This window comes from Topomyia yanbarensis, chromosome 2 (genome assembly GCF_030247195.1).
Source record: "Topomyia yanbarensis strain Yona2022 chromosome 2, ASM3024719v1, whole genome shotgun sequence".
In the NCBI taxonomy this organism is placed as follows: domain Eukaryota; kingdom Metazoa; phylum Arthropoda; class Insecta; order Diptera; family Culicidae; genus Topomyia; species Topomyia yanbarensis.
In genome coordinates, this window is record NC_080671.1 from 6,079,379 (window position 1) to 6,102,371 (window position 22,993).

At 41.5% G+C, this 22,993-nt stretch overlaps 1 protein-coding gene across 5 annotated transcripts in view; it reads left to right on the plus strand.

Annotated features, from left to right (window-relative positions):
- LOC131684289 (proton-coupled amino acid transporter-like protein CG1139) overlaps nucleotides 1-22,993 on the plus strand; it is a 63,492-nt gene that overhangs the window by 9,101 nt on the left and 31,398 nt on the right. Inside the window, exons 1-3 of one of the 5 annotated variants that reach the window (XR_009304636.1) lie at nucleotides 30-1,772; nucleotides 1,836-1,959; nucleotides 2,018-2,046. The exons of 3 other annotated variants lie outside the window; for them this stretch is intronic. The gene's annotated coding sequence lies outside the window, so the exon portion shown is untranslated. Of the gene's footprint in view, nucleotides 1-29; nucleotides 1,773-1,835; nucleotides 1,960-2,017; nucleotides 2,047-22,993 lie in introns of those variants that run through there. One more of the 5 variants, XM_058967015.1, reaches the window with a different exon arrangement.

Consider the following 22,993-nt stretch of genomic DNA (forward strand, 5'->3'; position numbering starts at 1 on the left):
GTTATTCGTTTTGTTGCTAATTGTCGACGCAAGCAAAAAGGTGAGCCAATAATGACATCACAAGCTACGGCAAAGCAACAAAAGATGATCGACAGAATTGTAATGAAGTGTGCGACGGTACAGGGACCACTTACAAAAGAAGAATTCCAGCAAGCTGAAGTAGTTCTATGGCGGCAGGTCCAGTGGGACAGTTTCCCGGATGAAATGAGTGCGCTCTCCAACAATTTAAAACGTCAACCGGGTGAGCCATTAGAAGCCGTGAAAAAGGGAAGCTGTATCTACAAGAGCTCTCCAATCTTGGATGAAGAAGGTGTGCTGCGGATGGATGGCAGAATGACGAATGCGAATGAGTGTTCTTTCGACAAAAGGCATCCAATAATTCTGTCGCGTTCACACGAAATCACGCAGAAATTGATTCAGCATCACCACGAGGAGTTTGGACACGCGAATTCGGAGACCGTCTTCAATGAAATGCGACAGCGGTTCCAGATCCCGAAGCTGCGGCCAGCTATCAAAAGTGTGGTGAAGAGATGCGTTTGGTGCAAAGTAAACAAGTGCCGTCCACGAGCTCCAAGGATGGCCCCACTGCCCGTAGAACGAGTAAGTTCTAGCATGCGGCCATTTAGTTCTGTGGGCATCGACTACCTTGGTCCGCTCGAGGTGATGATTGGTCGACGGAAGGAAAAGCGTTGGGTGGCTATATTTACTTGTTTGGCAGTACGCGCGGTGCATTTGGAAGTGGTTCACAGTCTCACCACCGAATCATGTCGGATGGCTATCAGTCGTTTCCGCAGCAGGTTTGGCAAGCCGAATCACATTTTCTCAGATAATGCAACCTGTTTTCGAGGTACAAACAACGAGGTAGTGAAAATGGAGAAGATAAATGGGGAGTGCGCCGAACGTCTGGCTAGTCCTGCAACATCTTGGCACTTCAATCCTCCGGGAACACCCCATATGGGGGGAATCTGGGAAAGAATGGTGCGGTCTGTGAAAGACGCAATGCGGGCGCTCGATGACGGGCGGAAGCTGACGGATGAAATCTTGTCGACAACATTGGCTAAAGTGGCGGACATGATAAACACACGTCCGTTGACCTATTTGCCACAAGACTCGGAAGAAACAGAAGCAATGACCCCAAATCACTTCTTACGGGGAACGGTGACCGGTGCGGATACGTGCCTAGAAGATGGACCGTCCAATTCGGCAGAAGCACTGCAGAATCTTTACAAACGCTCACAGTACCTTGCTGAAAAAATGTGGGAAAGATGGCGTAAAGAATACTTGCCAACAATAAACCCACGTTCGAAATGGCACGACGAGCAGAAACCGCTGAAAATGGGAGACTTGGTGTTCGTGGTCGACGGAAAGAATAGAAAAGGCTGGAAACGAGGCATCGTGGAGGCAATTATTCAAGGCATAGACGGACGAGTGCGACAGGTAGATGTGAGGACTGCTGATGGCAGTGTTCAGAGACGTGGCGTGGTGAATCTAGCGGTGTTAGAGATTGAGTAAATCCGGGAGTACCGGATGTTACGGGCTGGGGTGTTGCGACACCACTGGGGATGCTCTAAAGCAACATAAAATCAGTGCATAGAAGTTTGACAGTTAGCGTGTATGGATAGAAAACAAAAAAAAGATTAGTTACGGTAGAAAGGAAAAGTATAGCTTTTGGATAGTGATAGTTGGAAATATTTAAAGGAGATAATAAAATTAAACTGTGTGTGATTGCGACAGGGAGAACGAAACAGTTCAAGTTGTGAGAATACAAACCTGTAAGTACAGTGAGAAAAGCAGTGTGAGAAAATCGATTAACATACACCTTTGCCTCCCCTTAGCACGGCGACCTGAAATTGCGATTCGGCAGTTAAGGTATCTCACCCTAACTTGACCTAAAATACAACAATATAGCGGTAGATACGACAATCAGGAAGCGTGGAAAATAGGGAGAAACTACTTCTTGTAAGTGTAATTTTGCAAAGTGATCCAAAATACCGCTTATAATAAATGTTATTTACAGTTTGAGCGTTACCGTAAAACCAATCGGTTGCTACAAAAAATTTAGTTCCGTATCCGAACAAGTGTTATGCAAGTTACGTTATGTTATGAAACCAAAACTTTGTGCATTATCTTAGTCAAGAAACTGATGCGGTGTAAAGTTGTTGAGGATGAGCCGCAAGTCAGTTATCCATTCGCATATCCGACTTACTCGACCATGGAAATTTATTCCTTCTTTCAAACATGAGCACTTCTTTGAATCTTTATGCCAAATAACTCCCGCGCGCAAACTTATAATCTTTTCCTCCGCCGGTTTCTTCAAACATAGGTCTTTCTTTCGAGCCTTTTTTGAATCTATATTAAAATCGAAATGAATGAACATTTTGACAAATGATTTGTTGGGTTTTTTAGAGTATTTATCCTTCTTTTGCATTGGAAATGTTTTGTATGTTTGTAAGGGGGCGGGGAATATCACATCAAATATAATCTTGTTTGTGACGAATGCGAGATTCGTTCGAAAGCGATTGGCATTCGTCGTAAACAAGAATAAGGGTGTACTTATAGAAAACTAACCTAGGATGTTAATGCGACGCACTGGTAGTTTCTAGGAAGACGAAGAGTAGTAGTTTAGGTGTGTAGTAGTAGTAGTAGTAGGTGTGCGATAATCCCCTAACTGGATTTTTAAAATATAAGCAATAACATGATATGTAAGCATTTAACATTTAAGCGGACAATTGGTATAATTCTTAGAATTTGCAGGGAACGGTAATAGAGGACGCACCCGCTGTACGCAAACCTGCCACTTCTCCAGATCACGAAAACTCCTACCTAATGAAATTTCTCTATTTACCAGTGAGTTGTCGCTTTCTAAATCTGCGGTTCCATGATAATTAAAATTTTCTTATTATCTTTCTTTATATCATGAGCTGTTCTTTTGAATGCAAAACATTCTATCCGGTCAACCAAACGGTACACCTATGATCCAGACGATAATTAACAGTTTTATCCATATAACTTAAAAAATGACATTTTATTGGTGTATGGGCGAGGTGGCCGACGGCCCGCCGCACAGTGTGTGGCCGAAAGCCGGACAATGCCTAAGAAAGCTATGTTTCAACTATTGATATTTTAAGTTTTTTTCTAGGCTACTTATACATTGATTAACATATTATTGTGACCACTGAATGGTGATTAGATTTTTACTAGCAATACAAACGTCGCTATTTCAAGTAATTCTGATGATTTTCACACATCGAAATCACAGTATGTATGTTCACTTCGCTCTTTTAATTTTGATACAATGTGGGCACATATAGTTTCTTTTTAAAGGGAATTCAAAGAATTTAGTTTATCACTCCAACGTGTTCGCCAACCTTGATTTGAACTATGATTTATTTTTACAAATATATCGTAATTTGCCCGATAAAGAATTATAATTATTATTATTGTTCATTGGGGTTTTCACCGATTGGTCATTCGCCCGCATAATAAAGGTTGTAATGGTAATAGTTACATTTAATTTGGTCTAAAATTTAGCTTTTCTTTGGTATTTGGGGGTGTAGCAGAGGGCCCACAGACGGATGCGTTCCGCAAGTGGTGGGATTGATTGTAGTTGACTGGTGAGGGCCGCGGAAAACTTCTTCACCAGCCGGTGAAGGTGTGGTAGATGACACAAGTTTGATCTAGTTGATTCAGATGCGGTCGTATGGGCGGGTGTCCTTTAAAAATAGAAGAACTACTTCCTCCCACACCGGGTCGTTGGACAGCACGTCTCGGATTGAATTGGTAAGATCATACTATCGCCAGAGTTTCTCGAGTTACCGACAGTTACACGAGTAACTCTCGTGTGTCCCACCCGAAGTCGAGTATTTGTTGTTCTTTCAAATAATCCGGGCAGACCATCAGTCGGCAGATCCCTTGACCTTCTGTGTGTGGACTCGGAATCTCCGCCAGTGGTTAGTGAATCCGTTCCGCAGGTTCATGTTGAATTCTCTGATGGTATTTCGTAGCATCTTCTTTGCGGAAACCCACTTTTTCTTTATATCTTCCTCAGAATTAAGCTTCTTGCAATGCTTCCGTAGTGCCTGCTTCATAATTGCCCAGTATTTTTCGATAGGCCTTAGTTCCGGTGCGTTGGGGGGTTCATGTTCTTGGGAACGAAAGTGACCCCGTTCGCTTCGTGCCACTCCAGGACAATATTTGAATAATGGCACAAAGCTACATCCGGCCAGAAGATCGTAGGGACCTCGTATTGCTTCAACAGAGGAAGCAGACTCTTCTGTAGACACTTCTTGAGGTAGATCTCCCCGTTTACGGTCCCGAGCGGCGCGCTCCGTTTATCACATGAGGAGATCGCTTGCAAAATTTTGTATTTTTTGGAAAACTGAAAGTTTCTGCTTCCTTATTTCCTTTGTAACATGAAACTTGTACTGGGTGGTGAAGAACAATAGCCCCGGAAGCTTCCGGAAGTCTGCCTTGACGTAAGTGTCATAGTCCATTAGGAGACAATAAGGCTTCGTCAGCATCTGAGTGTACAGTTACCAGGCCCGTGACATTCACGCCGTATTTGGTCGTTCGTCACGATATGGAGCCTTCTACACTTTGTACGTATGTATCATTGGCTCTCTGAATGAAAGACTTGGACAGATTCAATTTTTTGACCACATCCCTGATCGAAGCGTTCGGATTCCGCTTGAATGCTTTCATTACACACTTGTGATCCTGATCACTAAAAGAACATATATTCTGCCCGCATTTCTCTTTCCACACTATGCTCAAAGTTTGGTAGCAACATTTAATAACCGTTGACTGCACGATTCCGAGTTATTTTCCGATGACCTTATGAGACAGTTCTGGATGTTCCAGGTGCTTGCGCAAAAACAATTCGCGACGTTCACGGTGGGAAAAATGGACCCAAAACGCGACTTTTTTTGAAAAGGCTGGATATCGTTTACCAGGAAAGGTTTTTCTTATCTAAAAAGGTCTGAAAAAATGATTGCTACTATTTACAAAAACTGCACGGTACGCTATCATGCCCGTTTTGCCCCAATTCCCCTATTCGTTTGAGTTTATGTTGAAAATTGAATATATAACTCGGAAGAAAGTTGAAAACGGCTGACAAAAATTAGTATTTCTTATGTAAAAAAGTCCAGGGAATCGATTATTAGAATAATCTCACGAAACGTATACACCCATTTAACCCTAATTCTCCGCAAAACTAAAGTTTGGAGTTAATCCTGGCTTTCTATTTTGGTAAAAGACTATCAAAAGTGATGATTCTCATGTATAAAAATCCAGGTTATCGTTTGAATATAGTTAGACTGGTCGCCCGAAACGTATGTACCCGTTTTACCCCAATTCCTCCCACAACTCAAGTATAATGTTAAACTTGGCTCTACATTTCAGAAAGAGGCTGAATGCGGTTGACCAGTAGTATTTCTTATGCAAAAAATTCTGGGAAATCGATTGAAGATAGTTAGAATTGCCGCACGAAACATGTGTACCCGTTTTACCCGAAATCTTCACATATCTCAAGTGGAAAGTTAAACCTGGCTGTGCTTCTCGAAAAGAAGGTGGTTGATGAACAATAGTAATTCTTATGTAGAAAAATCTGGGGAATCGGTTGGAGATAGTTGGAATGGTCGCACGAAACGTTTGTATCCGTTTTACCCCAATTAATCACATAACACAAGTGCGGTGATATATCTTACTCAATATTTTAGAAAGAAGCAGAAAGCGGTTGATCAAAAGTAATTTTTTATGCCAAATAATTTAGGAAATCGTTGAAGACAGTTCGAATGACCGGACAAAACATGTGAATCCGTTTTACCCCAAATTCTTCCCATAACTCAAGTGTGAGGTTAAACCTGTCTGTTCTTCTCGGAAAGAGGTTGAATGCGGTTGATGAAAGGTAGTAATTCTTATGTACAAAATTCCGAGGAATCGATTGGTGATAGAATAACCGCACGAAACGTGTACATCCGTTTTACCCCAATTCTTCCCATTACTCAAGCGTGCACTTAAACCTAGCTGTGCTTCTCCGAATGAAGCTGAATGCGGCTGATGAAACGTAGCAATTCCTATGTAAAAACTTCTGGAAAATCGGCTGAAGATAGTTGTAATGACCGTACGAACCGTTTATACCCGTTTTACCCCAATTTTTCACATAATGTATTGTGAAGTTATACCTTACTTATCATTTAAGCAAGAGTCTGAAAGCGTCTCACCAAAGTAGTTTCTCTTATGTAAAACAGTTCAGAGAATCGATTGAAAATACTTGAAATGACCACACGAAACGTGTCTAGCCGTTTCACCCCAATTCTTTCCCTTACACAAGTGTTAACTTATACTTACCCAACATTTCAGAAATAGGCTGAAAGCGGTTGATAAAAAGTATTTTTTTATGTTAAATACTTCAGGGAATCAATTGAAGGTAGATAGAATGTCCGCACGAAACATGTGTACCCGTTTTACCCTAAGTTCCTTTCATAACTCAAGTATGAAGTTAAACCCGGCTATACTTCTCCGAAAGAAGCTGAATGCAACTGATGACAAATAGTAATTCTTATGAACAAAAAATTCGTGTTCAGCCTCTTGCTGAAATGATGAGTAAGATATAACTTCACACATACATTACGTGAAGAATTGGGGCAAAACAGGTGTTGAACATAAACTCAAACGAATAGGAGAATTAGGGCAAAACGGGCATGATAGCGTACTTTACGGTCATTTTAAATACCTGCAATAGATTCCCCAGACATTTTCACTTAAGAAGTATGCATTTTTAATAACGACACTTAGCCTTCTATCAAGCTATTGAGTAAAGTCGCGTTTTTGATACTTTATTTTTCCACTGTGCGTTGCTTTTCGGGTGACGCCATTTTTCCAATTTAGGAAAAACTGATAAAAAATGTAAAAATACACTCTAAACTACTTCTACCAAAATTTTCAAGAGAAAATACCTAATGGGTTATTTTTAACAGCGTTTTTTCCGTGATGCAATTTGATGTGGGACTCCCTTTATATTTTGATATGATACTGCTCGGAGGGTCTCCGGCCTTTATTGTACGTGTGAGACTGTCGTCAATGTTAGGTCTAGGGTCATGCCAGGCTCGTGGTCTTATGCGATGTAATCGAGCGATGGTTGGGATGGGTTTGTTGGTGAATTCCAGATGGATGTTGGCTGCGATGGTGAGGAGGGGGCATTCGTCACCCGCTGTCCTCTCGAGGTAATTTAGTGCCCGTTTGAGGATCACCCTGGCTACTTCCCAGTGGCAAGGGAGTACTCCGGCCTCGACACAGGCTGCTTCGGCAGTGGTGCTTGGTAGTAGTCCGGAGGACAATCGTACGGCTTCGTGGAATTATGACCCAAGGATGGTGGAGAACCTATCCAAGTTTCGGCACGTGAGTTCAATCCCGTAGAAAATTGTGCTATTTATTAGAGATCGTCCGATGTTAAGTGCCCGTTCTACGGTTGTTTTTGGAATGCCGGGAGCAGATAATGCGGACCAGCCGCTTTCTGCTTTCGCAATCCTTTTTTGATTCGTCGGACGTGGGGTATCAGCGTGAGTTTCCTGTCGATTGTGACTCCTAGAATGAGTTGGATTGGCCTGGAGTTCGCTAGGTGGTGTAGCCGCTGCAGTGAGTGATGGCACATATGTTGAATCTTGTTGCGAGTGCCAATCGCCCGACGGCGTTGAAGGCCGCCTGTAGTGATATCCGGGTACGTGCGACGGTTTTCCCCAGCGCAACCAGGATGATTTCATCAGCGTAAACGAACACGTAGATACCTCCGGGAAGCGCTGCGAAGAGCAAGTTCATCCTGATGAGAAATAAAGTCAAGGCAAGCACTGAGCATTGCGGCATTCCGTTGCTCTCACAGAACTCTTGGAGTACGGTCCCGCCTATACAGAACTAGACAGGCTCCATCGTTTGAGGTCTTAGAGCACGCCTTCTCGCCACACTGTGTTGTAGGCTTTTGCTACGTCTAGGATGGCGATGTCGCCGTGTAGATTTTCTTATATGGCCGTGTCGAGTATGCCCCCGAGGGATCCCAGGTGCGTTTCAGTACCGAGTCCTTTTCGGAAGGCTAACTGGCGAGGGTCAAGGAGTTTTTGGTCTTCCAGCCACGTAGTTAGTCGCCGGTTGACTACTTTTTCCAGAGTTTTGGCTGTGCATGACTGCAGACTGATTGGCCGGAAGTCGTAAGTGGTACGGATGCCCTGGCAATTTTTGGGAATGCGGACTATGTGGGCCACTTTCCATTCTCTTTGGAAGGCAGAATTTTCCAAAGAAACAACTGGAGAAGCATTCTTCAATAATTTTGCAAACGAGCGCTTCGAGTGATCCTTAACGGAGCGCTTGACTTTCTCCCACGTAGTTTGAAAGCAAACATGACTTTATTTCATGATAACTATCCCCACAGTAAATACACTATTCAGTATTTTTTCTGCAAGCAGAATCTACATATTCTTCTCCACATTTGTCAAACTGTGGTTTGTTGCTAAAGTTACTGGTCGTATGAGTCATCTGTTTGCAGTTGTGGCTGTACATGACACGCGGTACAAACAAGCGAACGGGTAGACGGAGCCTTTCCATCGTGACGTAGCTAGATACGGCTGACCCAGCGAAAGTTACGTGAAAATAGTCTGATTTAACGTAGTCTTTTTGCCGTTCTTTTTACGGCTCAATGCTACTACTTGCCTTCGAATGAAGAAATGAATTTTTAAATCGGCCAATCTTACCCTTCATAAGATCATTCTTACCCTTCATAAGAAAGAACATAGCATTACAAATCGGCAAAACTATCTGGATATTTGCTCCCAACTCGACATAGCCATTAACACTGCACATGAAGAATATGATCGTAAAATCGAGACTGAAATCAAGACCTATCCAAAGAATTTCTTCAATTACGTGAAAACGAAATTGAAAAGTAGCAACTTTCCATCCCAAATGCATTTTGACGAACATGTAGGAAATAACAATACTGAAATTTGCAATTTATTTGGAAAATTCTTTCAAGAAGTCTATACTTCATATTCCGAAACAGACCGCGACCGCGACTACTTTTCATTTATACCTGAATTTTCAAATGACATTGCCGTCCACGAACTATCTGAACACGAAATTACCACTGCACTAAAAAACTTTGACGTATCAAAAAGACCTGGACCGGACGGAATAGCACCAATATTTTTAAAAAATCTAGCAGAAGAATTCACTCTACCACTACTACATATTTTCAACATGTCACTGAAAAATGGAACATTCCCAGAAATATGGAAATCCTTTTTAGTGCCAATTTTTAAATCAGGCGCTAAATCGGACATCCGAAACTATCGTGGGATTGCCATTATATCATGCATTCCAAAATTATTCGAAAAACTAGTAAATGACAAAATATTTCAGCAAATCAAAAATCAAATCACAAGCAAGCAGCATGGCTTTTATAAAGGCCGCTCAACAACATCAAACCTTTTAGAATTTGTAACATTTACTGTAAATGCAATGGACAATGGCAACCCTGTGGAAACACTCTACACAGACTTTAGTAAAGCATTCGATCGTATTTTTTTTTTTTTATATTCATTTCGTTTATTTGATAGGCACAAATGCGTTAGCTTGGCGGTGCCAAATGCTTTTGTTTTTACATTTTGGATATCTTAAAACTAGGAGGTTACAATGTTGAAATATTTTTTTTTTACAAAGGAAAAGAAAGTTTACAGCTATCTTAAGACTAGAAATAAGATTCAATATACAAAAGAGGGCCAAAAGATTTTTTTATGAAAAAATTTAAAACAAGGGATTCACTTTGATATACAAGAGGGGGAGTAATAGTATTTTACGAAATATTTTACGGTTATCTTAAAACTAACAATATAGTTTAGTACACAAAAGGGGGAACAAATATTTATGAGAAATTTCACAGAAATCTTAAAACTAGGGATTCAATTCTATTTACAAGATGGAGGACAAGAGTTTCAATAAAGAGTAAAAATTATAGCTATCTTAAAACTAGGAATACAGAATACTAATTTGAATTTTTTAACTAAAACTTATGCTTGGTCAAGATATTCAAAGGGTGGCTTATTTCCGCATCAGTGTAGCAGCAGTTGTATCAAGGACAGGGGAGAGACAGGGAAAGAAGAGCAAAACTTGCAACTTTCGCTCGAACGGCGGGGGGGGGGGGGGGGGGGGAGGGAGATCAGCGTATCAAATTTGCGCCTCAGTCTAGTAAGTCGTCGAGTACCGGATTGGCGGATGGTATTCTTCGGACCCGCGGGGAATCCTTCAAAAGTCATCGGACCTCGAGTCGCTCTCGCTTCAGTTTCCTTCTATGCAGGCGTAGTGGTAAGGGCGATGGCGGTTACATAGTGGCACTCTGGAGCTGATCGGTTCCACAAGGCAGGAGGAAACTCTAAAAACGAGAAATAAAAGAGAGGGGCTAAATTGGGATATTTATCGTTTTTATGAAGATATAAATAAGGGACATATAGGGGAAATCACGAGTTGCCAGCATATCTCGGACTGGTACATTGGGTGGTCTACCTCGGGCCCGAAGGGATTCCTTTAACTGAGACCTGGCGTCACAATACCCGGCGCACACCCAGACAACGTGTTCGATGTCGTGATAGCCCTCGTCACAAGCGCACAGACTACTCTCCGCAAGCCCAATACGCCGCAAATGCGCATCCATGGTGTAGTGATTGGACATAAGTCGGGACATTACACGAATAAAATCCCGACCCACATCCATCCCCCCGAACCAAGGCTTCGTTGATACCTTTGGGATAATCGAATGTAGCCATCGTCCAAGTTCCCCATTGCTCCACGAGGTTTGCCAACTGTTGAGCGTCCTCTGACGACAAATACTAAAAAATTCATTGAAGCAGATTGGTCTTTCGTATATGTCACCATTTAATGCGCCCACCTTTGCTAATGAGTCGGCCTTTTCATTGCCCGGGATAGAACAATGAGAGGGGACCCAAACAAAGGTAATCTGATAAGATTTTTCAGATAACGTACACAAGGACTCCTGTATCTTCCCCAGAAAATACGGTAATTGCTTTTTAGGCTTCACCGCACGAAGAGCCTCGATAGAGCTGAGGCTGTCCGAAACGATGAAGTAGTGATCTGTGGGCAGAGTGTCGATGATCCCAAGGGCGTACTGAATTGCAGCTAACTCTGCGACGTAAACTGAAGCGGGATCATTGAGCTTGAATGAAGCGGTGATAGTATTGTTGAAGATACCGAAGCCAGTGGACCCATCGAGATTTGATCCGTCAGTGTAAAACATTTTGTCGCAGTCGACTTCTCGGAATTTATTATAAAATATATTGGGGATCACCTGCGGGCGTATATGGTCCGGGATTCCACGAATCTCTTCCTTCATGGATGTGTCGAAGAATACAGTAGAATCAGAAGTATTTAGGAAACGGACACGGTTGGGATTGTACGAAGAAGGATTGATGCTCTGTGCCATGTAGTCGAAGTACAAGGACATAAAACGGGTTTGAGAATTAAGCTCGACGAGCCTCTCGAAGTTTTCAATTACCAACGGGTTCAGAATGTCGCATCGGATGAGCAATCGATATGAGAGTTCCCAAAATCGATTTTTTAGCGGAAGAACGCCCGCCAGCACTTCGAGACTCATCGTATGGGTCGAGTGCATGCAACCCAAGGCAATGCGCAAGCAACGATACTGGATTCTCTCCAGTTTGATGAAGTGTATGTTCGCAGCGGATCGGAAACAGAAACACCCGTACTCCATCACCGACAATATCGTTGTTTGGTACAACCTGATCAGGTCTCCTGGGTGAGCACCCCACCATGTTCCAGTTATTGTTCGGAGAAAATTGATCCTTTGTTGGCATTTCTGTTTCAGATACCTAATGTGACATCCCCAGGTACCTTTAGAGTCGAACCAGACCCCGAGATATTTAAATGTGAAAACCTGGTTGATCGTTGCACCCATTAATAAAAGCTGGAGTTGCGCCGGCTCACGCTTCCTAGAAAAAACAACCAACTCAGTTTTCTCCGTGGAGAACTCAATACCCAGCTGAAGAGCCCAAGCAGACAAATTGTCCAAGGTATTTTGTAATGGTCCTTGCAAGTCGGCAGCTTTGGGCCCTGTAACAGAGACCACCCCGTCGTCTGCAAGTTGCCTTAGCGTGCATGAATTGGCAAGACAATCGTCAATGTCATTCACGTAAAAATTGTAGAGCAGGGGACTTAGACATGAGCCCTGGGGAAGACCCATGTAGCTAAATCGCGATGTTGTTAAATCGCCATGCGAAAAGTGCATGTGCTTTTCAGACAACAGGTTTAGCAAAAAGTTATTTAAAATTGGTGAAAGACCATGCTGGTGCAGCTTCTCTGACAGAATGTTGATAGAAACTGAGTCAAAAGCCCCCTTAATATCCAAGAAGACTGATGCCATCTGCTCTTTGTTAGCATAGGCCATTTGGATTTCTGTAGAAAGCAACGCAAGGCAATCGTTCGTCCCTTTGCCTTTGCGGAAGCCAAATTGTGTATCTGACAGTAAGCCATTTGCTTCAACCCAATTGTCGAGGCGAAACATGATCATTTTCTCGAACAACTTCCGAATACAGGACAGCATTGCAATCGGCCGATACGAGTTGTGGTCGGAGGCTGGTTTTCCTGGTTTTTGGATGGCGATGACCTTCACTTGCCTCCATTCATAAGGGACAATGTTACCCTCAAGAAACTTGTTAAATAAATTCAACAGGCGCCTTTTTGCAGTGTCAGGCAGATTCTTCAGCAAGTTGAATTTGATTCTGTCTAACCCTGGGGCGTTATTGTTGCACGATAAGAGAGCAAGTGAGAACTCCACCATCGAAAACGGTGTTTCGTTCGCGGTATCGTGAGAAGACGCGGCGTGGTACGTTTTCTGTACCGGGACAGAGTCCGGACAGATCTTCTTGGCGAAAGCGAGTATCCAACGGTTTGAATATTCCACGTTCTCGTTGGTACTATTATGATTACGCATACGTCGAGCCGTACCCCAAAGAGTGCTCATCGCTGTTTCTCTCGTTAACCCGTCGACGAACCGGCGCCAATAACTGCGTTTTTTGGCTTTCATTAGACTCTTCATTCGCCTTTCTAACGACGCGTACTGTTGATAGCTAGCGGGTAACCCGTCTTCCCGGAAGGCCTTATATGCAGTGGACTTTTCCGCGTACAGCTCTGAGCACTCTTTATCCCACCACAGGGTGGGAGACCGTCTATAGGTATTCGCGCTGGGTACTGGTTTAGTCTGAGCTTGATTCGCACTGTCGAGAATCAAGCCAGCCAAAAATCTGTACTCTTCCTCCGGAGGAAGTTCTTGAGTGGATTCGATTTTAACGGATATCGCGGTCGCGTAACTCTTCCAATCAATGTTTCGTGTGAGGTCATACGATACATTGATTGTTTCCGATGGTCTTGAACCGTTAGCAATTGAAATCACGATAGGCAAATGATCGCTACCGTGGGGATCAGGGATCACCTTCCACATGCAATCTAACTGTAGCGATGTCGAGCATAGCGATAAATCCAACGCGCTTGCGCGTGCTGGTGGTGTAGGAATCCGCGTCATTTCTCCCGTGTTTAAGATGGTCATGTTGAAATTATCGCAAAGATCTTGGATTAATGTTGATCTATTATCATCATGAAGACAGCCCCATACCGTACCGTGCGAGTTAAAGTCTCCCAGAACTAGCCGCGGTGCCGGTAAGGATTCCGTGATATTACAAAGCGTTCGGTGCCCTACCGAGGCTCTAGGAGGAATGTAGATGGAAGCAATGCAAAGGTCTTTACCTTTGATTAAAACTTGACAAGCGACAATTTCAATGCCTGGTGTCGAAGGGAGGTTAATTCGGTTGAAAGAATAGCACTTTTTGATCCCCAAAAGTACTCCTCCATAGGGGTTTTCTCGATCCAGACGAATTATATTAAAGTTGTGGAAGTTGAGATTTATATCGGAAGTTAACCAAGTTTCACATAATGCGAAAGCATCACATTTTAAACTATTTAGTAAAAATTTAAAGGAATCGATTTTCGGGAGGATACTTCTGCTGTTCCACTGTAGAACAGTGATCGAATCGGTGACCTCGTTCGATGACTTAGCCATCGAAGGATACGATCGCTGCAAGGAGGGGCCATTTAGTAGTCAACTGCTTCAAAAATGTTTGCACTATAGGGAGAAAACGTATCAGAAGGCTTTTAAGAGGATCAGTAACATTGAAAGCTGTGAAAATTAAGTCCACTATGTCAGAAAATTTCATTAGTCCGCTACTGGACTGAGTATCTGTTTGAAAAAAGGGGACACTTGGGGTTTTGGATGTCCCTGGAAGTGGTGGGTACTCCTTGTTAGAATTAATATTTCCAAGTCCTGGAGCAAATTGCTTCGGCTTTTGTGCATCACTTCCGGTGGGTTTATTGGTTGTAGATGGCGCACTCTGAGTGGACGACACCTTGGCACCCTTACGAGGCAATGTAGGGGAGGCTGGATTTCTCCTTTTCCTGGATTCCCCTGGGTTAACCAAAGATGTTCCCTCTCGTGGGTCGTCAGATTCTTGCTCAACGTTAGCCAAACCAGCATAGGGATTTTCGGACAGGACAGATGGCGAAGCATTCTTTAGCATTTCTGCATAAGAACGCCTTGAGCGTTCCTTAAGGGAGCGCTTAATTTTATCCCCGCGCTGCTTGTACGCAGGACATGATTTAAGAGCATGTGAAGGGCCCCCGCAGCAAATACACTTTTCAGTTTCTTTGTCGCAAGAGTCATCCTCATGCTCTCCTTCGCATTTGCCGCATCGTTTCTTATTTCCACAATATGTGGCTGTGTGGCCCAACTGCTTGCAATTGCTGCAGCTCATGACCCGCGGTACAAACAGGCGAACTGGTAGGCGAACCCTGTCAAGGAGGATGTAGTTGGGAAGAGAGGACCCGGCGAATGTCACCCGAAGCGAGCCTGATAGAGAGTAGGTAGTCTTACCTCCCTCGGTGTTTGCGGTATACAATTGTTTGCATTCTAAGATCTTAATCTGTTCAAGAGAGGGGTCCTTAAAGCAGCCAACCCCGTGCTCCAACAGTTCTTCGCATTTCAGGCCCGGTTCGGACACTACCCCATCGATTTCACAGGCCACACAAGGCACGTACGCTTTAAATTCCCGCGTAAAGCGCTCACAGCAAGCAATCGCGTTTGCCTGGCCGAGATCACTCACTAGAACACGTATCTTGTTTGCCCGAACACGTGTTATCTGAGTTACGGCCGGGTAATTAGCAGTCAGATCTCGAGAAAGTTTTAATATATTAACCGGTTTCTCTCCGGTCCGAAAATATACCACCCATGGCCCAGAGGAACCTTCTGGGTACTGCTTTATACGGGGAGCAATGCGAGTATTAGGGGGATCAGGGACTTCCATGATTACATCAGATGGTATTTCGCCCTCGGCCATTTAAGCACGAGGGCAGAGCGTTATATAAACGGGAATGTGTCTTATTATTTGATTACAAGGTAGAGTAAAAGTAGGGAAAAGGAAAGAAAGCAAACGAGGAAAAAAAAAATAAAGCAAAACTTATCTGCAAACAACGTCGATTGTTCCGCACCAGCGAAAACAATGTACTGGATTTACTGTCGGCACCAGCAGAACGGCTGCTAACGAACGAACAAAGGATGACCTTGACTCACTAAAATTTACACACCGAGCACCACTGTGAAATATAACGATCCGTTCCGTTCAAAGGTTGGGAGACGTATGATGAATTCGATCGTATTGACATACCTTTATTACTCTTCAAACTGCAAAAATATGGCATAGAAAATAAACTATTGAAATGGCTCGAATCATATTTAACGAAACGTCAACAAACAGTTCGCTTTCAGAATATACTCTCGGAACCAATTTCTGTCACCTCTGGCGTACCCAAGGGTTCCCACTTAGGCCCTCTTCTTTTTATTTTGTACGTTAATGACATTACCTTTATACTCAAACCTCTTAAAGTACTTATATATGCAGATGACATGAAACTTTTCATGGAAATAAGAAATGTCAAAGACACTGAAATATTCCAAAACGAAATAAATATATTCCACTCGTGGTGTAGCAAAGGTCTACTCCAACTTAATGTAAAGAAATGCAACTCAATAACCTTCAGCAGAAAAATTTCAAATGTTCCCATAGACATACACTTAGGCAACCAACTTGTAGAAAAATGCAAAATTGTACGAGATTTAGGCGTAATCTTAGACTCCAAGCTCACATTTGTTGTACATTATAATACAATAATCAATAAAGCAAATAGCATGCTGGGCTTTATTAAACGTTTCACCTATAATTTTGAAGACCCTTACACAATAAAATCATGATACAATACATATGTCAGGCCAATTTTAGAATATTGCAGCATAGTATGGAACCCATACACTGTCCTGTACGAAGAACGCATCGAATCAGTCCAAAAACAATTTATTATGTGCGCGCTTCGTAAACTAAACTCTTCCATCGTATAAAGCACGTTGCATGCTCATTAATATACCAACATTCAAAGAACGCCGCGAATTTGCCATGCTTTGCTTTATCAACGACATTATTTCTCAACGTGTACAATCCGCATCATTACTTTCGCAAATAAAATTTTATGTACCTAGCCGACAACTAAGAACTCGTAATTTATTCCAAGAACAATCTTTTAGGACAAACTATGCTAAAAATAGCCCCATCAATAGAATGATGCGTCATTATAATGAAAATTGTGTAATAATTCCATGTCTAGAAAACAAATCAAATCTGAACTAAACCGTAGAAATAATGTATAGTATATAAGTAAATATTGTAAAACCATTCTATGTAGTCTACATATGCTTGACGAAAATAAAAATAAACAAATTACAAGTAAGACCCGTTTTGGCAAATGCACCATCTATCTGCACACTACGAGCAGGGACATAGACACGGAACTTTCTTGTAAGTCAACTGTTGCAATAAATCACGTTCGTTTGCCTCAGGTTTCCACCAACAATGCACCAGCGGCTAGATTGGCCGAACAGTATACCGTCAAGTGCCGAAAGATGCTTGAAATGTCCATTTTTATTTGTTTTTTGGCCGTCCATGGTTCAGTTGAGTTATCAGGACAAGACAGGCTTTACTATTCGTTTCTAAGGTATACCGCGTGAAAAAAATTATTTGCGCGAAAATAGCAGAGAAAGTGTAATAGAGGAAAGTTAAGCAATGGACCACATGGGTACTTATCTGTAGTGCTGGTGAGGACAGCTCCGGTTGCACATAAAAGAACTGTACCGCTACAGGATTTCTACTAGTACATTGCTGTCGCTGATCGATCACACACGCGCTATTGTATTAGAAACAATGCACCGTTATCGCGCTAGACTTATCTATGCAAAACAGCTTCGAAGCCGATAAATACAGCGGATGAAAAATGCGTCTTATCCGTTCAAACACCTGGCTACGAATGATGTATTCAAATATGATTTAATCCTGGAAAATTTCACTTGCTTAGTTTTATGAATGTTTTAGCAACGATACAAATACATTTTACACCTTTTTGATAACCTGTGTTAAAACTATCCGAGAGTCACAGTGCGAATGATGAAAGCAGGTACCATTCCGCATGAATTAAATAGCGCAGCTTGCGTTGAAGCAGTCCAGGAGGGCTCTGCCTTTGGGAGGAAGGTGTCGAAGCATCGGGTATCCCAGGTGGTGCTGTGGACGGCTGCGAGTTCCATTCCAGTGATGTGTTTGTTGTAGGTGGCTGAGGAGTTGGACGTGAAGGCGATCGGTGAGGCTTGGAGTCTCCTATTGCGCTGGATGATGGCAGCGGGTAGAGCTTTATCGGCGGATAAGGATTGGAAGTGGCGTTCTATTCTGTCACCTATTTCCTCGAGATCGTGATGTTGGGTTTGTTGATCCATAGGCAGTTACCGGTTTCTCGGCGTTTTCCGTTTACTCATGTCCACAGTTCAGCAGTTGTGGAGTCCGGGTGGATGCCGTTGACGAAGTTGTTCCAGCTCATACCACATTTTTGGTAGCTACACACTTTTTTCATCAAAATTACACCCTTGTATTGGGCTCAACTATTTTAAGTGTTTTCTATAATTTTAACGTTTTGTAGATACCCAGTTTTGAAAAACTAATGGAAAACACCAAAAATTGCATTTTTGGCTAAGTTTTAATCGCTCTGCCGTTCATATAACCCAAAATTGTACAAACTAACTCGCCAAGCCTCTCCACTTAGATCTCCAGAAAAATAAAAAAATGCTGAAAAAAATCTAAGACAGCTCAGGAGCACTTCAACAGGCATGAATTTGAAGTGTTACCCAAAATCGGCACAAAAAACAAAAGTCGCCACCAGTAGGGAGCGTTTTTGCAAATTCACTCCAAAGAACAAAGTGCTCCTAATACTCTAACGTTCATTTAGGAAGTGAACCCGACGATTTTTTCAACATTATGTTATTTTGGGACAGCCTAATGTCCATCTTACCCCTGCCAGATGTCCGTCTGTCTCATCCCAGTTCTGAAATGACGAATTTGGCCTCTTTTTCACAACTATTTTAAACATTTTTCTCTTTGAAATTTCATTAGTGCGAGTTACTATATTGATGGAATATAATCTCAAGTCACAGTTTGCGTACAATTTGCGAGCAATGCATTAATAAATTAGTAGAATTTGCTATATAATTTTCAGTTGTCCGTCTTAGGCATATTTTCACTATTAAAAATAACGATTGCAATTTTAAAAACAAGAAAAGTATGTCCCAATTTTATCAGCCCAAGGTTCAGCATGGGTGTGGCAAAATAGGGACATCACTGTTGAATAAAGGGGAGTCAAAGAGTCAGCAAAATAGTTCGCCTTGGCTAGGCCACGTACATCGCGAACATGTCCTCAAAAGAACGGAAATCATTTCCGTCGTCTAGCTATCTCTACTTGCAGTAGCATTAAACCAATGACTGTGTTCTTGCATTCAAGACACTATTGCCGCACACGAATGGTTGAAGTTTTTTTTCTAATGAAACTCCTAGAAAGAAGGAATACCGTTTTTATTATTCGTTATAGTAGTCTGGAGAATGTTGATAAGAGGGATGAACGTGGTTGGACTGAAACAGCAGTTATTATAATATGCAATCAAATATTGTGTTTTTGTAGTTTTTGCAAATATGGATTTGAATTTTTAACAGCCATATATTCCGTAGCGTACAATGGCTTCACAGGCGAATGGATGAAATTAATTATACAAATTCCGTGTTCCCCTTCAAGTCAGAAGCGATTTTGTTTTGCTCTCCTCCATGTTTAAAATCAACTGTGTATCTAACTGTATTGATAGACAGGCACTGAATAGCTAGAAAGTGATAAGCAATATGCGTACGTATTCTTTTTCTCCAACGATATCAAATTAGACATTTTAGCCTGCTAATTCGAATTCAGCAATTGTTAATTTTCTGACAATTAGTTTTGAACTGACCATATTAACTGTATTCACATGACAGTAACTATTGCTGCATTCGAATTAACAGACTAAAGTGTATCCTACTTCACTCCGGTTATGTCTCTGACATATCTTTTTGCATAAAAACGAAAATATTTGCTCATCCTTTTTGATGTAATTTTGCGCTGGATGACAAAGTTTTAGCCCAAACGTCTTTTATCTGTGGTACAACTTCGTAGTTTTTCTTCAATTTTCACTTGCTACAGTTGACTCCATTCTATCTCTGCCACCCCCGCCACCGTATTTGGTTAGGCCGGTTCAAACGTTGTTACTTTTTTCGTCCTGTCAACTTCGAGTAGCAGAGCGCAATATTAAATAGCAGCAATTCTTTGAGTTGTCAGGAACAGGACATCCAACGGTGCAAACGTTGAGACATTTGCCGGGTTTTATCACATATTTGAGCTTTCCTCCTTTTTCGGCGGAATCGGTCCCTCACTTTCCATTTATTTTCTGCTATTTAGGCATGTATGTACGGTAAAGCATCTATTTTGACCGTATTAGGAAGAGTGCCGTAGTATTTCATGAATTGCGCGTGATATAACTGGCATCAGCAACTTTGCTAAAAACCAAGATAATTATAAAAAAAGACTTGAGAATTGTGAAATACTACTCGAATCCGATGCCCCATTTATCGTATCACCATTTGAGACACATTGGACCAAGATGACAGAAGCTGGCCTAACCACCGGCTTCAAGTGGGCAGGTCATAAAAACCGAGCGAAAATAGGCTCATTGCCCTATGATATATATAATATGTTTAGAGAAGCCTTACTAAACCTGTTGTGACGCAGATGACAGATTCCGATAAACATGTTTGTTAGAAGGGTGACTGAATAACTGGAAACCATCATCCTTGGTGCAAAAGCGGAAAAGCGTACGAAATGGGATCAAATATATTCAAAAGCGGTTCACAGATAGTGGTAGGGATTTGCACCCGTATAGAGAGAGCCGGTCCTTGAGTGAGAGGGACTTTGTACGAAGTTTGAAGTGCGTGCTATGACCATTAACAAGGATTTCGATTTGTGGAGAGAAACTGGTAGGCGTTTTACGTTTGTTTATTATGATTAAAGGAGTTTCTGTTAAGGGATTGCATACCCTTTTGCGAGAAAAAATTGAGGAACGTTTGAATTTTTTTTAAGATATCTCGACAAACATATGATTACGGCGTAAAAACCTACTGTCGAAATTCTCCTTGAAAGGAAATTCAGGACAAACCATTACTGACCGAACATAGTTCGTAGCAGATAATGAAAGAAAAAACTTGTCTCTTTTGTTTACTACCTAGATCTGTGATTGGCAACACAAGTAACAATTGAAGTTTTATAGCATGCTATAAGTGCAATCTAAGTTTTATGAGTGGCTATAAAACTACCATAAAACCTCAATTGTTACTAGGGAAGTAACGCTTTGTCCGGAATTTCTACTCAAAGTGAATTTTGACAATTGGCTTATACACCCAAATCATTTGTTTGTCGAGGTATGTTGCAATAATGTTATCACACCAAAGTGCATTTTTTAGCGAAGAAACAAGTATTAGTATATAAAAATATAACGATAATTAGTGGAGTTATGGTATCTTCCCCGAAACCATTTTCATTTGATCACGATGGAAATCCAGCAGATCAACTAAAATCTAAAAACTTAAAAAGCTATTAGTATAAAAGTATTAAAAGTTGAATAAATAATAATTTTCTGCATGCGGAAACGTTTTTCCCAAAAAATTGATGTTTTGATCACTAAAATTCGATTAAAAACATTCTTATCTACGAAACAAAGAAATATGCATAAAAAGAAATCGTTAAGGTACGAGGAAAAATAATTACAAACAATTAAAAAAAAAAGAAAAAGATCGGACGATCTACAATCGTGATCATGGAAAAAACATTTAAAAAAAACATTTTGAGATAATCTTCATCACGCTTCAAAGCGCTGTTACTTTCGATTTATTGCTCGGATTTTTATGAAAATTTGGGAAACATTCTCAAGGAGTTGTACTTTTGGAAAAAATTAAGAGTTGTGTGCAGGATACGACCACGGCGACATTGAAAATGTAGTGTGCAATATAATTCGCGGCATCGGCGGTAAAACATGATGATAAGTTATGTTCTATTACGACCATGCGGTAAACGTGGTTGGAAAGCACACCTCCTACCGGCAGAAGGCAATGGATTCTTCACATTTACCTTCGATCATGGCCATACGAGCCTGCCTAGTCCTAGTTTTCCGTGTTATGTTTATAACTGATTCGCTCTAGAATAGGTATCTTTCAATTTCATTGCTTTTGTTTCTTTTAGTCTTAATTTTGCCGAAAACAGCCCACATAATCGATACAATAATCGAAATATCGAACGTTTACTCTCTTCACGGATATGGTCAGACAAAGTATTCATTTTGTCGAATAGTCGTCGACAATCGGATTGTCAAACATCAATTGAGTTATTTGATGCCAACGAAACGTGCACATATTCTATGTGTTTGGATATATACGTGGATTAATCTACATGAAATGGAAAAAACAGCGTTATATTTCAAACATTTTACATCGTTTGTCATCATGTTAAAAGTATGTACAGTTTTTCCGCATATATACGAAAGCCAAAAAGAATTACTTAGATAGTGCGAAACCATGCATATGATATGCATTTATTTAAAAAATGTTTATTGCTTATTTAACCAATTGCTTTGAAACCTACTTTTGTTGAGTCAACTTCGAGTTAAATTACAATATATTTCTTTCGTTTTGTTTAAATGACTTAAAATTAGCGAGTAACACGCTCACGCTTCGATTTTCGCTTTACCATTTCGATCAATGCATATCGTTTAAAACAACAACCAGCACGGTGCCAGGTACCATGTATAAATGACGCAGCACTTTAGGGGTTGTGATTTGTGATGATGTGTGACGAGGGGGGATATTGTCACAAAATGCTACGAGGGGAAAGGAGGGGTCGAAATACGACGAAAAAAGCTACGTCATTTGTGTACGGCCCCAATTGGTAGGGTTACGATATGGGTCGAGCTAACTAGGGCTCAACATTTTCGATACGTACAAATTTTAATCTTTTATGCGGAACGAGTACCTAAATAAATCAAAATGAGCAAGAGAATGTGCCGGTGAAAATACGCCGAGTTTCAAGGTGTTCCACGAAGCTCAAAACAATCGGTTTTTGAAATTTGAGAACCTTCGATTTGTTTTCTGTCAGTTTAAAAACTCTAGTGTCGCAAAAAGCAACGCGGTATTAGATTCATCGCAACGGCATGCTGACTTTCACTGGCATTGAGTGCCGTAATTCTTCAGTTGTGGTGTGCAAAGCAGTACACAGCGCACTGCATAATTTAAATATATCTGTCGGCTACTGCTATCGTCTCCGCTCCGACGTTCGACCAGAGAATGAGCTCGCCCGAGCAATGCTGGAAGTTATATATTCGAGGATGACGTCATCGGCAAAATAAATACAACCAATCAGAGCTATGAAAAGGAGACATCAC